General features: G+C 57.6%; 1 long non-coding RNA gene across 1 annotated transcript in view; it reads right to left on the bottom strand.

The window, feature by feature from the left end:
• The window catches only part of LOC144771454 (uncharacterized), a 41,536-nt gene extending 28,878 nt beyond the window's left edge, over window positions 1–12,658 (bottom strand). Inside the window, exon 1 of the long non-coding RNA XR_013599286.1 lies at window positions 12,563–12,658. This is a non-coding gene — a long non-coding RNA (uncharacterized LOC144771454). The remainder of the gene's footprint in view (window positions 1–12,562) is intronic.
• Between the last annotated feature and the right edge of the window lie 322 nt (window positions 12,659–12,980).

Raw genomic sequence — 12,980 nt, 5'->3', positions numbered from 1 at the left:
TATATAGATAAGGGAGACTCCAGGGGTTGCACGCTGCTGGGGAGGGGGCTGTGCGTGCTCACACCATCACTCAGACAACAATACGGGGCCCCTATATAGATAAGGGAGACTCCTGGGGTTGCACGCTGCTGGGGGGGGGCTGTGCGTGCTCACACCATCACTCAGACAACAATAGGGGGACCCTATATAGATAAGGGAGACTCCTGGGGTTGCACGCTGCTGGGGGGGGCTGTGCGTGCTCACACCATCACTCAGACAACAATAGTGGGACCCTATATAGATAAGGGAAACTCCTGGGGTTGCACGCTGCTGGGGGGGCCTGTGCGTGCTCACACCATCACTCAGACAACAATAGGGGGACCCTATATAGATAAGGGATACTTCTGGGGTTGCATGCTGCTGGGGGGGCCTGTGCGTGCTCACACCATCACTCAGACAACAATAGGGGGACCCTATATAGATAAGGGAGACTCCAGGGGTTGCACGCTGCTGGGGAGGGCCTGTGTGTGCTCACACCATCACTCGGACAACAATAGGGGGACCCTATATAGATAAGGGAGACTCCTGGGGTTGCACACTGCTGGGGGGGCCTGTGCGTGCTCACACCATCACTCAGACAACAATAGGGGGACCCTATATAGATAAGGGAGACTCCTGGGGTTGCACGCTGCTGGGGGGGCCTGTGCATGCTCACACCATCACTCAGACAACAATAGGGGGACCCTATATAGATAAGGGAGACTCCAGGGGTTGCACGCTGCTGGGGAGGGGCCTGTGCGTGCTCACACCATCACTCAGACAACAATAGGGGGACCCTATATAGATAAGGGAGACTCCAGGGGTTGCACGCTGCTGGGGAGGGCCTGTGCGTGCTCACACCATAACTCAGACAACAATAGGGGGACCCTATATAGATAAGGGAGACTCCTGGGGTTGCACGCTGCTGGGGGGGCCTGTGCGTGCTCACACCATCACTCAGACAACAATAGGGGGACCCTATATAGATAAGGGAGACTCCAGGGGTTGCACGCTGCTGGGGGGGGGCCTGTGCGTGCTCACACCATCACTCAGACAAAAATAGGGGGACCCTATATAGATAAGGGAGACTCCTGGGGTTGCACACTGCTGGGGGGGGGCTGTGCGTGCTCACACCATCACTCAGATAACAATAGGGGGACCCTATATAGATAAGGGAGACTCCATGGGTTGGACGCTGTTGGGGAGGGCCTGTGCGTGCTCACACCATCACTCAGACAACAATAGGGGGACCCTATATAGATAAGGGAGACTCCTGGGGTTGCACGCTGCTGGGGGGGTAGGCTGTGCGTGCTCACACCATCACTCAGACAACAATAGGGGGACCCTATATAGATAAGGGCGACTCCAGGGGTTGCACGCTGAAGGGGGGGGCCTGCGCGTGCTCACACCATCAGTCAGACAACAATAGGGGGACCCTATATAGATAAGGGAGACCCCAGGGGTTGCACGTTGCTGGGGGGGGGGCTGTGTGTGCTCACACCATCACTCAGACAACAATAGGGGGACCCTATATAGATAAGGGAGACTCCTGGGGTTGCACGCTGCTGGGGGGGGGGGCTGTGCGTGCTCACACCATCACTCAGACAACAATAGGGGGACCCTATATAGATAAGGGAGACTCCTGGGGTTGCACGCTGCTGGGGGGGCCTGTGCGTGCTCTCACCATCACTCAGACAACAATAGAGGGACCCTATATAGATAAGGGAGACTTCTGGGGTTGCACGCTGCTGGGGGGGCCTGTGCGTGCTCACACCATCACTCAGACAACAATAGGGGGACCCTATATAGATAAGGGAGACTCCTTGGGTTGCACACTGCTGGGGGGGCTGTGCGTGCTCACACCATCCCTCAGATAACAATAGGGGGACCCTATATAGATAAGGGAGACTCCAGGGGTTGGACGCTGTTGGGGAGGGCCTGTGCGTGCTCACACCATCACTCAGACAACAAGAGGGGGACCCTATATAGATAAGGGAGACTCCAGGGGTTGCACGCTGCTGGGGGGGGGGCTGTGCGTGCTCACACCATCAGTCAGACAAAAATAGGGGGACCCTATATAGATAAGGGAGACTCCTGGGGTTGCACGCTGCTAGGGGGGGCCTGTGCGTGCTCACATCATCACTCAGACAACAATAGGGGGACCCTATATAGATAAGGGAGACTCCTGGGGTTGCACGCTGCTGGGGGGGCCTGTGCGTGCTCACACCATCACTCAGACAACAATAGGGGGACCCTATATAGATAAGGTAGACTCCTGGGGTTGCACGCTGCTGGGGGGGCCTGTGCGTGCTCACACCATCACTCAGACAACAATAGGGGGACCCTATATAGATAAGGGAGACTTCTGGGGTTGCACGCTGCTAAGGGGGCCTGTGCGTGCTCACACCATCATTCAGACAACAATAGGGGGACCCTATATAGATAAGGGAGACTCCAGGGGTTGCACGCTGCTGGGGGGGCCTGTGCGAGCTCACACCATCACTCAGACAACAATAGGGGGACCCTATATAGATAAGGGAGACTCCTGGGGTTGCACGCTGCTGGGGAGGGGGCCTGTGCATGCTCACACCATCACTCAGACAACAATAGGGGGACCCTATATAGATAAGGGAGACTCCTGGGGTTGCACGCTGCTGGTGGGCCTGTGCGTGCTCACACCATCACTCAGACAACAATAGGGGGACCCTATATAGATAAGGGAGACTCCAGGGGTTGCACTCTGCTGGGGAGGGGGCTGTGCGTGCTCACACCATCACTCAGACAACAATAGGGGGACCCTATATAGATAAGGGAGACTCCTGGGGTTGCACGCTGCTGGGGGGGCCTGTGCATGCTCACACCATCACTCAGACAACAATAGGGGGACCCTATATAGATAAGGGAGACTCCAGGGGTTGCACGCTGCTGGGGAGGGGGCTGTGCGTGCTCACACCATCACTCAGACAACAATAGGGGGACCCTATATAGATAAGGGAGACTCCTGGGGTTACACGCTGCTGGGGGGGGGCCTGTGCGTGCTCACACCATCACTCAGACAACAATAGGGGGACCCTATATAGATAAGGGAGACTCCGGGGGTTGCACGCTGCTGGGGAGGGCCTGTGCGTGCTAACACCATCACTCAGACAACAATAGGGGGACCCTATATGGATAAGGGAGACTCCTGGGGTTGCACGCTGCTGGGGGGGGGGCCTGTGCGTGCTCACACCATCACTCAGACAACAATAGGGGGACCCTATATAGATAAGGGAGACTCCTGAGGTTGCACGCTGCTGGGGGGTCCTGTGCATGCTCACACCATCACTCAGACAACAATAGGGGGACCCTATATAGATAAGGGAGACTCCAGGGGTTGCACGCTGCTGGGGAGGGGGTTGTGCGTGCTCACACCATCACTCAGACAACAATAGGGGGCCCCTATATAGATAAGGGAGACTCCTGGGGTTGCACGCTGCTGGGGGGGGCTGTGCGTGCTCACACCATCACTCAGACAACAATAGGGGGACCCTATATAGATAAGGGAGACTCCTGGGGTTGCACGCTGCTGGGGGGGGCTGTGCGTGCTCACACCATCACTCAGACAACAATAGTGGGACCCTATATAGATAAGGGAAACTCCTGGGGTTGCACGCTGCTGGGGGGGCCTGTGCGTGCTCACACCATCACTCAGACAACAATAGGGGGACCCTATATAGATAAGGGAGACTCCAGGGGTTGCACGCTGCTGGGGGGGCCTGTGCGAGCTCACACCATCACTCAGACAACAATAGGGGGACCCTATATAGATAAGGGAGACTCCTGGGGTTGCACGCTGCTGGGGAGGGGGCCTGTGCATGCTCACACCATCACTCAGACAACAATAGGGGGACCCTATATAGATAAGGGAGACTCCTGGGGTTGCACGCTGCTGGTGGGCCTGTGCGTGCTCACACCATCACTCAGACAACAATAGGGGGACCCTATATAGATAAGGGAGACTCCAGGGGTTGCACTCTGCTGGGGAGGGGGCTGTGCGTGCTCACACCATCACTCAGACAACAATAGGGGGACCCTATATAGATAAGGGAGACTCCTGGGGTTGCACGCTGCTGGGGGGGCCTGTGCATGCTCACACCATCACTCAGACAACAATAGGGGGACCCTATATAGATAAGGGAGACTCCAGGGGTTGCACGCTGCTGGGGAGGGGGCTGTGCGTGCTCACACCATCACTCAGACAACAATAGGGGGACCCTATATAGATAAGGGAGACTCCTGGGGTTACACGCTGCTGGGGGGGGGGGCCTGTGCGTGCTCACACCATCACTCAGACAACAATAGGGGGACCCTATATAGATAAGTGAGACTCCAGGGGTTGCACGCTGCTGGGGAGGGCCTGTGCGTGCTCACACCATCACTCAGACAACAATAGGGGGACCCTATATAGATAAGGGAGACTCCTGGGGTTGCACGCTGCTGGGGGGGGCCTGTGCGTGCTCACACCATCACTCAGACAACAATAGGGGGACCCTATATAGATAAGGGAGACTCCTGAGGTTGCACGCTGCTGGGGGGTCCTGTGCATGCTCACACCATCACTCAGACAACAATAGGGGGACCCTATATAGATAAGGGAGACTCCAGGGGTTGCACGCTGCTGGGGAGGGGGCTGTGCGTGCTCACACCATCACTCAGACAACAATACGGGGCCCCTATATAGATAAGGGAGACTCCTGGGGTTGCACGCTGCTGGGGGGGGGCTGTGCGTGCTCACACCATCACTCAGACAACAATAGGGGGACCCTATATAGATAAGGGAGACTCCTGGGGTTGCACGCTGCTGGGGGGGGCTGTGCGTGCTCACACCATCACTCAGACAACTATAGTGGGACCCTATATAGATAAGGGAAACTCCTGGGGTTGCACGCTGCTGGGGGGGCCTGTGCGTGCTCACACCATCACTCAGACAACAATAGGGGGACCCTATATAGATAAGGGATACTTCTGGGGTTGCATGCTGCTGGGGGGGCCTGTGCGTGCTCACACCATCATTCAGACAACAATAGGGGGACCCTATATAGATAATGGAGACTCCAGGGGTTGCACGCTGCTGGGGGGGGCCTGTGCGAGCTCACACCATCACTCAGACAACAATAGGGGGACCCTATATAGATAAGGGAGACTCCTGGGGTTGCACGCTGCTGGGGAGGGGGCCTGTGCGTGCTCACACCATCACTCAGACAACAATAGGGGGACCCTATATAGATAAGGGAGACTCCAGGGGTTGCACGCTGCTGGTGGGCCTGTGCGTGCTCACACCATCACTCAGACAACAATAGGGGGACCCTATATAGATAAGGGAGACTCCAGGGGTTGCACTCTGCTGGGGAGGGGGCTGTGCGTGCTCACACCATCACTCAGACAACAATAGGGGGACCCTATATAGATAAGGGAGACTCCTGGGGTTGCACGCTGCTGGGGGGGCCTGTGCATGCTCACACCATCACTCAGACAACAATAGGGGGACCCTATATAGATAAGGGAGACTCCAGGGGTTGCACGCTGCTGGGGAGGGCCTGTGCGTGCTCACACCATCACTCAGACAACAATAGGGGGACCCTATATAGATAAGGGAGACTCCTGGGGTTGCACACTGCTGGGGGGGCCTGTGCGTGCTCACACCATCACTCAGACAACAATAGGGGGACCCTATATAGATAAGGGAGACTCCAGGGGTTGCACGCTGCTGGGGGGGCCTGTGCGTGCTCACACCATCACTCAGACAACAAAAGGGGGACCCTATATAGATAAGGGAGACTCCAGGGGTTGCACGCTGCTAGGGGGGGCTGTGCGTGCTCACACCATCAGTCAGACAACAATAGGGGGACCCTATATAGATAAGGGAGACTCCTGGGGTTGCACGCTGCTGGGGGGTAGGCTGTGCGTGCTCACACCATCACTCAGACAACAATAGGGGGACCCTATATAGATAAGGGTGACTCCAGGGGTTGCACGCTGATGGGGGGGCCTGCGCGTGCTCACACCATCAGTCAGACAACAATAGGGGGACCCTATATAGATAAGGGAGACCCCAGGGGTTGCACGTTGCTGGGGGGGGCTGTGCGTGCTCACACCATCACTCAGACAAAAATAGGGGGACCCTATATAGATAAGGGAGCCCCCTGGGGTTGCACGCTGCTGGGGGGGGGGCTGTGCGTGCTCACACCATCACTCAGACAACAATAGGGGGACCCTATATAGATAAGGGAGACTCCTGGGGTTGAACGCTGCTGGGGGGGCCTGTGCGTGCTCACACCATCACTCAGACAACAATAGGGGGACCCTATATAGATAAGGGAGACTCCAGGGGTTGCACACTGCTAGGGGGGGCTGTGCGTACTCACACCATCACTCAGATCAATCAATCAAGGCATTTATAGAGCGCACTACTCACCCGGAGGGTCTCAAGGCGCTTGGGGGGGGGGGGGGTGCCGCTACTGCTCGAACAGGCAGGTCTTGAGCTTCTTCCTGAAGGAGAGGTGTTCTTGGGTCAGGCGAAGGTCGGGAGGGAGGGTGTTCCAGGTCTTGGCGGCCAGGTAGGAGAAGGACCTTCCTCCTGTTGTCTCTCTTCGGATGCGGGGGACGGCGGCGAGGGCGTGGTTGGTCGATCGGAGGTGGCGTTTGGGAGCGTAGAAGTTCAGGCGGTTGTTGAGGTAGCTCGGGCCTTGGTCGTGTAGGGCTTTGTGTGCGTGGGTGAGGAGACGGAAGGTGATTCTCTTGTTGACGGGGAGCCAGTGCAGGTCTCTCAGATGTCCGGAGATGTGGCTGCGTCGGGGGATGTCGAGGATGAGTCTGGCTGAGGCGTTCTGGATCTGCTGGAGTCTCTTCTGGAGCTTGGCGGTGGTTCCGGCGTAGAGGGCGTTGCCGTAGTCCAGACGGCTGGTGACGAGGGCCAGGGTGACCGTCTTCCTGGTCTCGGTGGGGATCCACCGGAAGATCTTCCGTAGCATGCGCAGGATGTTGAAACAGGACGCGGAGACGGCGTTGACTTGTCTGGTCATGGAGAGGGAGGAGTCCAGGATGAAGCCCAGGTTGCGTGCGTGGTCTGTCGGTTTGGGCGGGGGGCCACCAGGAGTCGTCCCAGGCGGAGGGCGAGGAGCCTAGGATGAGGACTTCCGTCTTGTCTGAGTTCAGTTTCAGGCGGCTGGTCGTCATCCACTCGGCTACGTCTTTCATCCCTTCGTGGAGGTTGGTTCTGGCGGCGGCGGGGTCGTTGGTCAGGGAGAGGATCAGCTGGGTGTCGTCGGCGTAGGAGATGATGTTGAGGTTGTGTTGGCGTGCGATGGCCGCAAGGGGGCTCATGTAGACGTTGAAGAGGGTGGGGCTGAGCGAGGAGCCCTGAGGGACGCCGCAGATGACTTCCGTGGCTGCAGATCTGAACGGTGGCAGGCGTACTCTCTGTGTCCTTCCAGCGAGGAAGGAGATGATCCACCCAGAGCCTTTTCCTGGATTCCGATGTTGCTGAGGCGCTGCACTAGGGTGCGGTGGCAAACAGTGTTGAACGCCGCGGAGAGGTCTAGGAGGATGAGGGCTGCTGTTTCACCGTTGTCCAGCAGGGCTCGGATGTCATCGGTGGCAGCGATGAGGGCGGTCTCGGTGCTGTGGTTGGCGCGGAAGCTAGACTGTGAGGGGTCGAGGGATCCATTCGTCTCGAGGAAGGCGGCCAGCTGCTTGTTGACGGTCTTCTCGATGACTTTGGCTGGAAACGGGAGGAGCGAGATGGGGCGGTAATTCTTGAGTTCGGTGGGGTCCGCTGTTGGTTTCTTTAGTAGAGCGCTGAGTTCGGCGTGCTTCCAGCTATCAGGGAAGGTGGCGGTGTTGAAGGAGGTGTTGATGATGTCCCGCAGGTGGGGTGCGATGACAGTGTCGGCCTTGTTGAAGACGTGGTGAGGGCAGGGGTCGGTCGGAGATCCGGAGTGGATAGAGTTCATCGTGCAGATGGTGTCTTCTGTGTTGATCTGGGTCCAGGCGCTGAGGGTGGTGGTGGGGGGCGTTGGTGCGGTCGTGGGGAGCGTTGTTTGTGGGCTGAAGCTGTTGTGTATGTCAGCGATCTTGTTGTGGAAGTAGGAGGCGAGGGAGTTGCAGAGGTCTTGCGACGGGGTGATGTCGTTGATTCCGGCGTTGGGGGTTGGAGAGCTCTTTCACGATGATGAAGAGTTCCTTGCAGTTGTGTGCGTTGTTGTCCAGCCGGTCCTTGAATGCTGTTTACTTGGTGTCGTGGATCAGTTGATGGTGCTTCCGGGTGGCGAGCTTGAGGGTGGTCATGTTGTCCGGTGTTGGCTCCCTTCTCCAGGCTTTCTCGAGGGCTCGGCAGTTCTTCTTGGAGCTCTTGAGTTCGTCGGTGAACCATGGGGCCTTCTTGCTGCCGGGTCTGCTAGGCGGGGTCCTCAGTGGGGCGAGGTCGTCTGCGCAGTTGCTGATCCACTTCGTGAGGTTGTCGGCGGCCTGGCTGGGGTTCGCTGAGCTGGCGGGAGGGTGCTGGCTCAGGGAAGTGGCGAGCTGGTCTGCTGTGATCTTGTTCCAGTTTCTTCGAGCAGCCTGTTGCTGGTGGTGGTGGATCGTGGATCTTCTGAAGGTGAAGTGGACGCAGCTGTGGTCCGTCCAGTGGAGTCCGGTGGCGTGGCTGAAGACGATGTCCTTGCTGGATGAGAAGACAGCGTCGAGTGTGTGTCCGGCGAGGTGGGTGGGGGTGGTCACCAGCTGCTTGAGTCCGAGGATGGCGAGGTTGTCAAGCAGGGTGGTGGTGTTGCGGTCGTTGTTGTTCTCCAGGTGGAAGTTGAGGTCCCCGAGGAGGATGTAGTCAGCGGAGGGGAGGGCGTGCGGGCTGATGAAGTCGGCGATGTCTTCGCTGAATTGGGTGCGTGGTCCCGGGGGTCGGTAGATGAGGGTGCCTCTGAGGGTGGTTTTGGGGTCCGTGTGGATCTGGAAGTGCAGGTGTTCGGCGGTTGTCAGGGTGTCGTCGGTGTTGGTCGCGATGCGGATGGTGTCTCTGTAGATGATGGCGATGCCTCCTCCAGTCTGGTTGCCGCGGTCTCTTCGGGTGATCTTGTAGCCCTCTGGGATGGCGATGGTGATGTCGGGCGCTGAGGAGTCGTTCATCCAGGTTTCTGTGAGGAAGGCGACGTCAGGAGCTGTGGTGTCGAGGAGGTTCCAGAGTTCGATGGCGTGTCTGTGGACGGAGCGGGTGTTGAGTAGGATGCACTTGAGGTGGTTGCTGCTGGTGTTCGGCTTGGCGGGCGCTGGTGCGGGGCAGATCCGGATGCAGGTGAACTTGCAGGCGTGGCAGCTGAAGGGTCCGTGGGTTCGTCTCGGGGTGGCTCGGTAGCATCCCGGGATTCGGCCGGTGTTGAGTGCGTTGAGGGTGGCGGCGTCGTACGTCCGGCGGGGGCCAGGGGTCTTGGCCCTGGGCGCGGTCCAGGCGCTGACGGGCGCAGACGGGCTTACCTTTGGCGCACCTTCGGCGCTCAGTCGGTGCTCCCGCTGTGCGCGTCCGCTGCGCGGTCGCTGTGGGGGTGTCATAAAAAGGGAGCCGGTCGGGAGGGTCTGCGGGAGGGCGGGAGCGGGAGCCAATCGGCTGGCGGGGGGGCGGGGCCGCAGGCTAGGGCGGCGGGATAATCTGGCGCGGCCTCGGCGGGCCTCGGGTGGCTGGGGTGGTGGGAGGCTGGAGTGCTCGGCGGCCCTCGGTGGCTGGGGCTGAGCAGGCAGGCACAGGAGCGTGGCGGTGACCAGGCCAGGAGGCGCAGTGGTCACTCCCTGGCTCTGGTCGGGCTCCCCTTAAAAAGGGAGCCGGTCGGGAGGGTCTGCGGGAGGGCGGGAGCGGGAGCCAATCGGCTGGCGGGGGGGCGGGGCCACGGGCTAGGGCGGCGGGAAAATCTGGCGCGGCCTCGGCGGGCCTCGGGTGGCTGGGGTGGCGGGAGGCTGGAGTGCTCGGCGGCCCTCGGTGGCTGGGGCTGAGCAGGCAGGCACAGGAGCGTGGGGGTGACCAGGCCAGGAGGCGCAGTGGTCACTCAGATAACAATAGGGGGACCCTATATAGATAAGGGAGACTCCAGGGGTTGGACGCTGTTGGGGAGGGCCTGTGCGTGCTCACACCATCACTCAGACAACAATAGGGGGACCCTATATAGATAAGGGAGACTCCAGGGGTTGCACGCTGCTAGGGGGGGCTGTGCGTGCTCACACCATCAGTCAGACAACAATAGGGGGAGCCTATATAGATAAGGGAGACTCCTGGGGTTGCACGCTGCTGGGGGGGGAGGCTGTGCGTGCTCACACCATCACTCAGACAACAATAGGGGGACCCTATATAGATAAGTGCGACTCCAGGGGTTGCACGCTGATGGGGGGGGCCTGCGCGTGCTCACACCATCAGTCAGACAACAATAGGGGGACCCTATATAGATAAGGGAGACCCCAGGGGTTGCACGTTGCTGGGGGGGGGGCTGTGCGTGCTCACACCATCACTCAGACAACAATAGGGGGACCCTATATAGATAAGGGAGACTCCTGGGGTTGCACGCTGCTGGGGGGCCTGTGCGTGCTCACACCATCACTCAGACAACAATAGGTGGACCCTATATAGATAAAGGAGACTCCTGGGGTTGCACGCTGCTGGGGGGGCCTGTGCGTGCTCACACCATCACTCAGACAACAATAGAGGGACCCTATATAGATAAGGGAGACTTCTGGGGTTGCACGCTGCTGGGGGGGCCTGTGCGTGCTCACACCATCACTCAGACAACAATAGGGGGACCCTATATAGATAAGAGAGACTCCAGGGGTTGCACGCTGCTGGGGGGGCCTGTGCGTGCTCACACCATCACTCAGACAACAATAGGGGGACCCTATATAGATAAGGGAGACTCCTTGGGTTGCACACTGCTGGGGGGGCTGTGCGTGCTCACACTATCACTCAGATAACAATAGGGGGACCCTATATAGATAAGGGAGACTCCAGGGGTTGGACGCTGCTGGGGGGGGGCTGTGCGTGCTCACACCATCAGCCAGACAACAATAGGGGGACCCTATATAGATAAGGGAGACTCCTGGGGTTGCACGCTGCTGGGGGGGGGCCTGTGCGTGCTCACACCATCACTCAGACCCCAATAGGGGGACCCTATATAGATAAGGGAGACTCCAGGGGTTGCACGCTGCTGGGGGGGCCTGTGCGTGCTCACACCATCACTCAGACAACAATAGGGGGACCCTATATAGATAAGGGAGACTTTAGGGGTTGCACACTGCTGGGGAGGGGGCCTGTGCGTGCTCACACCATCACTCAGACCACAATAGGGGGACCCTATATAGATAAGGGAGACTCCAGGGGTTGCACGCTGCTGGGGGGGCCTGTGCGTGCTCACACCATCACTCAGACAACAATAGGGGGACCCTATATAGATAAGAGAGACTCCAGGGGTTGCACGCTGCTGGGGGGGCCTGTGCGTGCTCACACCATCACTCAGACAAAAATAGGGGGACCCTATATAGATAAGGGAGACTCCAGGGGTTGCACGCTGCTGGGGGGCCTGTGCGTGCTCACACCATCACTCAGACAACAATAGGGGGACCCTATATAGATAAGGGAGACTCCAGGGGTTGCACGCTGCTGGGGGGCCTGTGCGTGCTCACACCATCACTCAGACAACAATAGGGGGACCCTATAAAGATAAGGGAGACTCCAGGGGTTGCACGCTGCTGGGGGGGGGGGCCTGTGCGTGCTCACACCATCACTCAGACAACAATAGGGGGACCCTATATAGATAAGGGAGACTCCAGGGGTTGCACGCTGCTGGGGGGGCTGTGCGTGCTCACACCATCACTCAGATAACAATAGGGGGACCCTATATAGATAAGGGAGACTTCAGGGGTTGCACACTGCTGGGGAGGGGGCCTGTGCGTGCTCACACCATCACTCAGACCACAATAGGGGGACCCTATATAGATAAGGGAGACTCCAGGGGTTGCACGCTGCTGGGGGGGCCTGTGCGTGCTCACACCATCACTCAGACAACAATAGGGGGACCCTATATAGATAAGAGAGACTCCAGGGGTTGCACGCTGCTGGGGGGGCCTGTGCGTGCTCACACCATCACTCAGACAAAAATAGGGGGACCCTATATAGATAAGGGAGACTCCAGGGGTTGCACGCTGCTGGGGGGCCTGTGCGTGCTCACACCATCACTCAGACAACAATAGGGGGACCCTATATAGATAAGGGAAACTCCTGGGGTTGCACGCTGCTGGGGGGGCCTGTGCGGTTCTGTAGGGGGATTCTGGCCTCTGTCCCTTCTTCTGAGAAACATGTAAGTGAACTCCATGCTCCTGCATTGTATCTGCTGGAAATTTCTGTATGCCCTATTTGCATTTGTTTAATAATAATTGGTGTTATAGCAAAATGTAAAATAAACATGTTTAAAACTATGAAATATTTCAAGTGTTCTACAGTTATTCTTTTTTAAATCTTCCACATGGAGGGTATGTTTACCAGCCCAGTTCTCGGCTCCTTGTCGCATGGGAAAGTGCGGCTGTAAAGGAATTTCAGCAAAAGCTTTGGTTCATGTTCTGTTATCTGCTGCTTAGCCGAGGTAACAGTCTGCTCTAGGTTCTGTTGGCGAAAGATGAAAGATTTTTATCCTGTCAGGTAATGATTGTACCATTTTGATTCAAAGAGAGATATCTAAGAACTCAATTGCAAAATGAAAATGCTTACTTAACATTTCAGTTAAAAACTTTCACTTTTTCGATTTAGAGATTTTTTACGAGTTTAGAATTTAAGATAGCAACATTTAGCTCAAAAATCCGCAAATTTTGCAACAAACAAAAAAATATAGAGAAAGATGCCAGGAGGATGGTTAAAAAAAGCAAAAATTACTTTTACTTACCTTCGGTAACAAAATTGTTTA

Source organism: Lissotriton helveticus, chromosome 8, assembly GCF_964261635.1.
Source record: "Lissotriton helveticus chromosome 8, aLisHel1.1, whole genome shotgun sequence".
Classification (NCBI taxonomy): Eukaryota; Metazoa; Chordata; class Amphibia; order Caudata; family Salamandridae; genus Lissotriton; species Lissotriton helveticus.
This window is presented reverse-complemented; position numbering and strand designations above follow the sequence as displayed.